Genomic DNA, 9,680 nt, shown 5'->3' on the forward strand with positions numbered 1-9,680 from the left:
ATTTTAATAGACATAACATAAATAAACACAATATCTACTCTAATATCTCCTGTAAAAACAAGAATATTTCTAAGAACCTCGTTCATAATAACAATTTACTTTTTAGGGTTGATAGTAATAATACTAATTACTTTAATCACAATAACGATATTAATAACTCTTATCATAGTAATAAATATAATAATAATATTTATGACTATAATAATAATAGATGTAATAATAATTACAATAATAATAGTTATAACAACACCAGCTATGATGATGATGATGATGATAATAATAATAGGGGTTTCAAGAATGTTATTAATCTATCAAAAAAGAATTTCTATCCCTCTATCTTTAGTCTTCTCAACAAAGGGCTCGTATTACCGATAAAGACACGGCCTCACCTCCAATTTTTTTAGCTTTCAGGGTGAATTATATGAACAAAATTGTGGTGTTGCGATGGTCCCCCCCCTCTCCCCTATTGTCACAAACTTGTTCATGGAAGATTTTGAAACCAGGGCCCTTGCTTCGGCCAAATACTGTCCTAAAAAATGGAAGAGGTTCGTTGATGACACTTGTGTCATCTGGCCTCATGGTCGAGAGAAACTAGATTTGTTTCTTGAGCACCTTAATTCCTAATCAGACTCCATCACGTTCACCATGGAAGTGGAGGAGAATGGTCGCCTTCCCTTTCTTGACATCCTTCTTTCTAGGAAGGATGATGGGTCCGTCTGTTACCAAGTTTTTCGGAAGAAGACTCACACGGAACAGTACCTCCATGCCGATTCTCAGCACTTCCTTGCTCAGAAATTTGGGGTTCTCAGCACTCTCGCTACCCGTGCCCTAAGAATCTCCGATGACGAGCATCTTGATCAGGAGCAATCTCATGTTCTTGAGGTTTTTTTAAATAACGGGTACAACCGATCCCATAGCCTTAAGGCTTTTCACGGAGCTAGCAAGGAACCGAAGGTTAAATATGCCCTCTCTGATCCTATCTCTAAGGTTCATCTCTCGTATATCCAAGGGACCACTGGTAGGATTGCCCATATTCTTAAGAAAACTAATGTTTCTTCGTTCTTCAAGCCTCTCAATACCATTAAAAATTCTCTTAGGTCAGTCAAGGACCCTATTGACCCAATGAGCTCAAAAGGGGTCTACCTTGTCCCTTGCTCATGTGGTATCCCCTACATTGGAGAAACTTGGAGATCTATTAAGCAGAGGATCAGTGAACATGTGGCTGACCTCAGACATAATCGCTCCCGCATGTCAGCCCTTGCAAAACATGCTGAGAAATCTAAGCACCATGTCTACATTGAAGAGTCTAAATTCATTGCTAAAATTGGTCATTTCCACCACAGGAAACTCAAGGAAGCGATTGAGATTGAGAGGCATTCCAATAACCTGAATATGGATGATGGCTGGAAGCTAAGTAAAAGCTGGATTCCAGCTCTCGCCTCTTAACTCTGCCTCCCTCTCCTCCCCCTTATCCTTCTTAGCTTTTGTTATCTTCCTTGTTTTATTTAATGACTTCCCCCCTTATAGTCCTTTTTGAATGTTTGTTAATTTATAGTTATCTAAAAAAAAAAAAATAATAAAATTTCATATAAATAAATAATTATATTACTGATTATTAATTTCATTTAAATTTTTATATAGATTCATAATATTAGTATTATATTATTATATGAGATTCTATAATTAACCATTTTCAAACTACTATCATATAAACTTATAATAATTTATTAGATTTTAGTTATTTAACTTAGCAAATATGTTAGTTCTTTAGTAAAATATTATTATATAAAATTCTAAAATTAATTATTTTCAAACTATTATTAGATAAATTTATAATAGTCCTATGACATTATTATATGAATTTATAAGATTTGAGTTATTTAATTTGGTAAATATATTATATTTGTACCAGCAAAAAACAAACTTTTACCTAATATTATTATAATCACTTATTATATTGACTAGTTAATTGACTAGGTCAGCTGCTTATATTATTATTTTATTATTTAATTAATAAACTTTCACTCATTCGATAATAAGTAATTTATTTTTACATAACGGCTAACACTGTGCAATGATGCATCCTTGCTATTTATTTTCTCAGATGGATCGATTTCTCACCTTGTCCTGAGGATGAACCACATTAGTTGGTTCTAAACGTCCACCCAATCCTTGCAATGTGATTAATCTGAAAGACTATCTCTCTTAATTTCAATCAATTTAATGGTGCATTTTATAAATTATAAGATTTTCATAAAATAAACTAGAAAACAAATAAAACATTAATCATTATTCTAACATACATATATATAAAAGATAGAAAAAAATTAAAAAAATACATAATTATTTCATAAAAATGAAAATTTCTAAATTTTTTATTAATTCAATCTAAAATATAAAATATTTAATAATATATATATATAATTAAATTATTTTTAAAAATATTAACTATTTAATTAAATAAAGTTATAAATAACCTAAACTAACACCTTTTCAAAATTGAATCATACTTTTATGAACTACTATATAACAGTGATACACATAAAAACAAAACACATCTTTACTACAATGGTTACATTAATACACATAAAAATTAAACACAACCTTCATCAAAATTATTAAATAAACACAAATTTCATCACAATTTTTAAATTAACAATTTTATTGATACATCCCCACAATCCACCATAATCCTAATCCTCCTCCAACATACAACTATACCTGCTGCTCCCATATGTTCATTGCTCGTCTATTCTATACAGCCGTTACGATGGCATTAATTAATACATCCGCTCACAGTCCACCATTATCCTAGTACTCCTAAAACATACAGCCATTACGATGGCATTAATTAATACATGCGCTCACAGTCCACCATTATCCTAGTACTCCTAAAACATACCACTACTCGCTGCTACCTATGTTTGTTGCTCGTTAATACTATACATCCATTAACGATCGGATATTTTAGTTAGGTTTTTCATCCCCTGCTCTACATTTATTCAAAATTTTGATCGTTGCAAAATTCGTCCTCTCACGAGCACCAATTCATTTATCTATCTATGTTGGAGCAAATTTCACATCATATAGTTACTTTATGTCCTCATCAAAAAACTTTCTTCCGCTTATGACTCTCGCTTTCCAGTAGTGTCGGTCATATTGTGGTCAGACTTTTGAAAATAAAAACCCCTAGTTCTAGTTCCAGTAGTGTCAGTCATATTTTGGTTAGACTTTTGAAAATAAGAAACCCTAGTTCTAGTAGTGTCGGTCATATTGTGGTCAGACTTTTGAAAATAAGAACCCCTTGGTCATCGCAATATTCACGTGATTCTTGAATCCCGTGTGCAGATGTCACCGAAGGTTTGAACGAGCGGTGCATGTGCACTGTGCACCCAACGACTCTCCAACGGATATTAATATCTAGACAATATCCGCTCGTTGCGGTGGGTGCCGACGTTAGCGGAAGAAATTTCGATAACTTATCAACCTCCCGATTCTTTATATCTGTTGGAGTTCACCAATCAGCCATCGACTCAGATGATCGGTTCTACTTTCCATTCTACTTAGTTCTAGCGTTAGATATTCATTAAGAGGAAACCTACCTATCTTTAAGTGAGCATCTGTTTCGTTGTGAAATGGCTCCCGTAATACTGGCCACAACCTTCGGTTTCTTGGGGATAGCTGCTACAGCCTATGCACTAGGTAGCGACTAGCAATCCGCACATGCTACGTTTTACGGTGGCAACGATGCGTCGGGCTCAGGGGTTAAATTTGACGCCCGTATGCAAGTTTTTGGCGATTTTATACGTAAAATACGATTTATTTTAAAATTTAAACGTCATCTCTAACTTGCAAATAATTTTCGAAAACGTTATTTTGACCGGCATATTAAAAACTGACAAGTTCATATATATAGCTGGGCAGAATATTAGAAATTTAGAGGTCCCACCGTCCCAGACTCCAGTTAAACTCAAGGAAAAGTCCGGAACAATAAATATCAAATTAGTTCTAAATGCCATGGCAGTGATGGCGTGGCACGCATTAGTGATTGATTTAATTGGGCAGCTGCCGCAGCGGGCCGGTGACCTCCAGGCAGGGGTAAACTGCTGGTAAGTTTCCGCGGTCATTTGGAAACTGCTGGTAAGTTTCCGGTCAAAGTCCGTCTCGAAATGATCAACTAATGAGGGCAGTCTTTGAAACAATGCTTTAGTGTCTCCGTTAGCAATAAAAGGAGCATGCCCCCACTATTCTATCCGCCACTTTCTTAAGCAACTGATCCCAATGGTGGCCAAAATAAACCATTTCGAAATTAAATAAGTCATCTATACTCTCCTCAAGTAAAGGAAAAGGAAAAGCATAATCAAGATAGAATTCCTGATGGCCATCAAACATAACAAGCAGCAGCTTGTTGAGAGGACGACCAGATATATTCAGTGGCTTTCCTTCTCCATTAGTGAGCATGCTATCAAATTCTAATTGGAACTGCTTTAGAAGATTCTCCTCATTTGATAAACCCTGAAGAGAAAGCTAAAGTGAGTGGAAAGGAAAAATAATGTATGCTTTGCAATTTTTTCCCTGTGATATGTTTTAGGATCTAAACATAAAAAGAGTTAATTATAATGTGGGAACAGAAAACATGTTTGAAAATGTGGATCACCTCCTTTGTATACACAGCACAAGACCATGATTGATTGCATTGTTGTGCTTGAATTTTCTCCCATCTTTCCTCCAACAACTCGCTTCCTGCTATGCGCAAAATTTGTAGCATCTTCATCTTTAGCATGCTGTCTATCCATTTCCCTTCCAACTTAGAGCAATTTCTTACATCCAGAACTTCCAATGAGGTGAGGCATTGGAAATCCTCAGGGAGCTTCTTTAGCTTGTCGCAGTCTTTCAGTGATAGAACTCGCAGTAGTGAGAGACCTTTGAAGTATATACATAGTTCTTCAAGAGTCGAGCACGCTGATAAATCCAAGTGCTCCAAGTACTTGAGTTGGCAGAAACTTTCTGGCAGCTTCTGTAGACTCTGACAACCGGTCATAATTAGCTTTCTTAAACTTGTTACTTCTCCAAATCGCTCCAGAAGCTTCTCTTTTTTCAGAGACGCTCCAGAAGCTTCTCTAGATGGTCGCACTCAGTCATGTCAAGATGTGTTAAAGTGGAGAAGTTGCAAAACCCATCGGCCCTGTATAATGTAATCACCAGGATATATTTTATGCCGAGTAATTGCAGAAACAAAAGAAAAGAGAGTCAATCTAGGTTTGGTGTCGAATTGCATTTTAAATGATCAAATTTGTGTTTATTTTGAATTTTTCCAGATATTCGCTTGCGGGAAATTATGATTATGAAATGTTTTATATAAAATTCCTTAAAAAAATCATCTAAATTTAAATTTATAAATTATTTGTGTTAAAATTAGTTTAAAATTAAATTGTAATTAAATTATTTTAGTGTAGTTTTAAATAGTAACTAAGTTTTAAATTACAACGATTTTTCTTAACCTCAAATGTTACAGGAGTGCCAATTTTGGCTCTCATTATGAGTTTTTCCAATCTGTGTTAGTTTAGCTTCGTTTAATTTTAATGCTTGATAATTTGTTTTTTAGTTTACTTTGTTTTAGATTGTATTTTTGTATTTTGCTTTCTTCTCTGCCTAAAGTGTAGAAAGTGTAGAATTCATGTAAACATTTTCTTAATTTGATTATATATTCATTATTCAAATTTAACCCCTGGTTACCATTGTCATTGATTATTCACAACTTCTTCACAACTGGGAGGGATGAATAATTTACTTGTCATGAATACTAGCGGTGAATATCAACATTATTTCACAAAAATTACTATTTGTGGTATCCTGCATATTATTTTTTGTTGTTTCCGTATATATTTCCCTTCTATTTTATCACTATTTCCATTTTAAACAAAAAAACTCAGAACATTTGAACAATCTGGAAAATTTGTTGAAAAATTTGATCAGCAGGTCTCAAAACAAAGTGTAGCAATGAGACTTGAGCCGAATGGTACAACAAAGAATGGAAAATTTGAACAATTATGAGTACAATTTAAAATTAGATGAAACCTGTACAAATAAATTTAAAAAGTCATATGATGGGCAGTTTAAAAATAAAAACATCACAAAAAAATTCCTTGACGGGTAGGGTCACCCGTCAAATTTAACCCCTGGTCGGGCTGCATGGGCGTAGTACGTTCAATAATATTGACTTCATTTTCAGCTTTAGATAATTATTTTATACCATATGTTACTTAAGCAAATCGACCGTGAAATTAATTGGACAGGCGGTGCGTGCGGATACGGCAACCTATATAGCCAAGGCTATGGAACAAATGCTGCAGCTCTGAGCACGACGCTTCTCAACAATGGAGCTACCTGTGGAGCCTGCTACCAAATGAAATGCAACCACCACTACGACCCCCAGTGGTGTCTACCAAGCACTGCGACAGTTACTGCGACTAACCTCTGTCCCCCTAACAATGCTCTTCCCAACGACAATGGAGGATGGTGCAATCCACCTCTCCAACACTTCGACATGGCTCAACCTGCTTTTCAACAGATCGCCATATACAGAAGTGGCATTATTCCAATCATATTCAGAAGGTAATTAATTGCTACCCTAATTAGTCTGATAACACTATAATCCTATTCTTCAACCTGAAGTTTTATTTCCAACTGGACTTTAATTAGGATGAAATCCTTAGCTGCAAGGTTAATATATATGCGTGCAGGGTGCCATGCGTGAGGAAGGGAGGAGTTCGATTCACGATCAATGGGCACTCCTACTTCAATTTGGTATTCAATTTGGTACTCATTACCAATGTAGGAGGTGCAGGGGATGTGGAGGCGGTTTCCATCAAAGGCTCCAACACTAGTTGGAAAACAATGTCCCGAAACTGGGGACAGAATTGGCAGAGCAACTCCTATTTAAATGGGCAGAGTCTGTCCTTCCAGGTCACCACCAGCAACGGGAGAACTATCACTTCCTATAACATTGCTCCTGCAAATTGGCAATTTGGCCAGACGTTCGAAGGACTGCAATTTTAAGCCATTCTAATATGTATCAAGGCTAACTTGTGTAAGAGTAACGCTGAAGCGAAGAAGCGGAGGTGATCCGACAATATCACCCGCTTTTAAGTGGTTATTACTCCGAGAGTACTTCAGGAGGCTAGTATTCATAATGTTGAATAGGATACGCAAATTAGCCCCCGACTCTGATTGTTGCTGTAGCATAGAATTGATGTATGCATCGCGTATAGAGCTGTACTGCCAACTTGGGGTGGCGATATTTTGTATTAGTACCATATTTCTCCTCAATTGCATAATTGGGAGTCTCGATAGCTTCATTTTAATCGCTTATGACAGTTGGTAGAGATTCTTATGACTTTCACAATTGCGTAATCTCAAATTGGTTCTACAGCCATCTTCTTTCGGCTTGATAAATTGAAGTAACCAGAGTTACGTCAGGACATAAATTCGGAACGATTTAAGCATGTTCCGCTGATGGATGTATGGAGTAAAGTAGTATGTGTGTGTATTTTTTTAATTGTTTTGAATAGATGAAATTTACCATTATGAGATTATAACTGTTTCAACTGAATCTAAACTAAACTTCCACCGAATATGACACAGAAAACGGGAACTTAGATTTCGCATTGATCTTTAAGATGAGCTAAGTTTATAAATTACATTTTATTTTTTATTTTTTTCATAATAGTTACACATATATATAGTACATAAATTATTAATTTAGACACATCTAGATCACAATTATAATTCATAGGAAACAACAACATTTAGACTGATTCTTCTTTATTCATAATAACAACTACACATGACATGGAAGCATTACGTGGAACATTCTGCCTTAAGGTTTACATGTAACATACATTACAATTCATAGGAAACAACAACATCTAGACTGATTCTTCTTTATTAATAATAACAACTACACATGACATGGAAGCATTGCGTGGAACATTCTCCCTTAATGTTTACATGTAACATAGATTACAACAATAAATGATTCTTTGTCACATTTCTCCGATACAGTTATCAATAGCTCTCATATCCATTTTGAAATCTCACTCTCTTTTCTTCACCACACTTTTGAGCTTCCCACTTGATCCATTTAAGACATAAATGCTTCAAACCATCTTTGTTAGTCTCGATACAGGTTAGTCTTGATACTAAAGCTTCTTATGGAATTGCCACCATCTCTTGACTATGTGGTCTTCTGTTATAAATAACATTGTGGGTACAGAAGACATTGACAATTCTACAACTTGACCTTCTATAAAATAAATTATACTTCTAAAAAACAGATCACACCCACTTGACCTTATTAAAAACTACTTATAACTAATAAGCGTCACATTAATCTATTCAATAATTAGTATGTTATTACAGATACCAATATTTTCTGACCTAACCTATCCTATCCATTTGTCAATTTTCATACACAATGTTCACACTTATATTTTGATTGATCTGCATCTACCATTCCTCCATCTAGTTCATCCCATTAAGCTATTTAAAGTGAAGCCTTCATAAATATACTTTATTATTGCATGCGTTACACAACCATGATCTTCTGCACATGAAGAGAACTTTACCACTTTCCATCAAACAGAAGCACTTCCCACTTGCCAATCGGAACATAAAATTGGCCAATCTTATAAATAGATCAGATCTGCATCCTCTGGCCATGGTGTAAGGCAGAAGCTACGCCACACAGATTCTTTAGCACTATATGATACACGTGTCGGAATTGCAGAGGCATTTATGCAGACAATAGTTTGGACTGTGGTTTAGAGTTATTGGTGATGGCACACATGGGTCAGGATACCCGAACGAAGACAAGAATAGGCTTTCCACATATCACACCGATTTTTTCGGGACATACGCTTCGTGGATGGATTGCAGGGTTGAAGTCACCCATCGCAGTGATGGTGATGATGCTTCACGTTCTCAAGGCAGGTAGGAGGTGTTTGCGCATATCAAACCATGCCTGGCAGCTTGGATTTCTTTCAAGACCGGGCAAGAATCATGTTTGTCAGTGTTTTTAAGATGGTGGTTGGGATTATTATTTCCAACACCCCCCCCCCCCCCCTTAATCACAACTTTCGTCATTGACAATTCCCAAATAGTCTCTGAGATAAAAAAAACTTTCATGTGCTAATGGCTTTGTGAAAATATCAGCAAATTGTTCCTATGATCTGCCATGCTGCAACACAATTTCATCATTATTAATCAACTCTATGATAAAATCATATTTAGCATCAATATGCTTGGTCCTCTTGTGAAAAGCATTATTCTTTGATAATGCAATTGCGTATGCGTTGTCACAGAATATAGTTGTTGTTCCCTCTTGGTTGTAGTGAAGATCCCTCAACATCCTTCTCAACCAAACTGCTTGACACGTTGCTGCTATTGCGGTGACACATTTTGCTTCTGTTGTTGACAATGAAACTATGGATTCCTTCTTGGAGGCCCATGAAATGGCTCCAAAACCCAAATGAAAAACATATCCTGATGTGCTCTTTCTGTCATCGACACTTCCTACCCAATCAATGTCAGTGTAACCAACCATCCTGAACTCACTTGTTGCGGTGTACAAAATGCCATACTGTTTTGTCCCATTGAGACACCTTAGAATCATTTTTGAT

At 35.8% G+C, this 9,680-nt stretch overlaps 1 pseudogene; it reads left to right on the plus strand.

The window, feature by feature from the left end:
- The first annotated feature begins 3,635 nt into the window (after positions 1 to 3,635).
- On the plus strand, positions 3,636 to 7,059 carry LOC149164782 (expansin-A8 pseudogene; annotated as a pseudogene).
- Positions 7,060 to 9,680: the final 2,621 nt, after the last annotated feature.

This window comes from Pinus tabuliformis, chromosome 5_1 (assembly GCF_031772625.1).
Source record: "Pinus tabuliformis cultivar Carrire ecotype Pingquan chromosome 5_1, CPIR1, whole genome shotgun sequence".
Classification (NCBI taxonomy): domain Eukaryota; kingdom Viridiplantae; phylum Streptophyta; class Pinopsida; order Pinales; family Pinaceae; genus Pinus; species Pinus tabuliformis.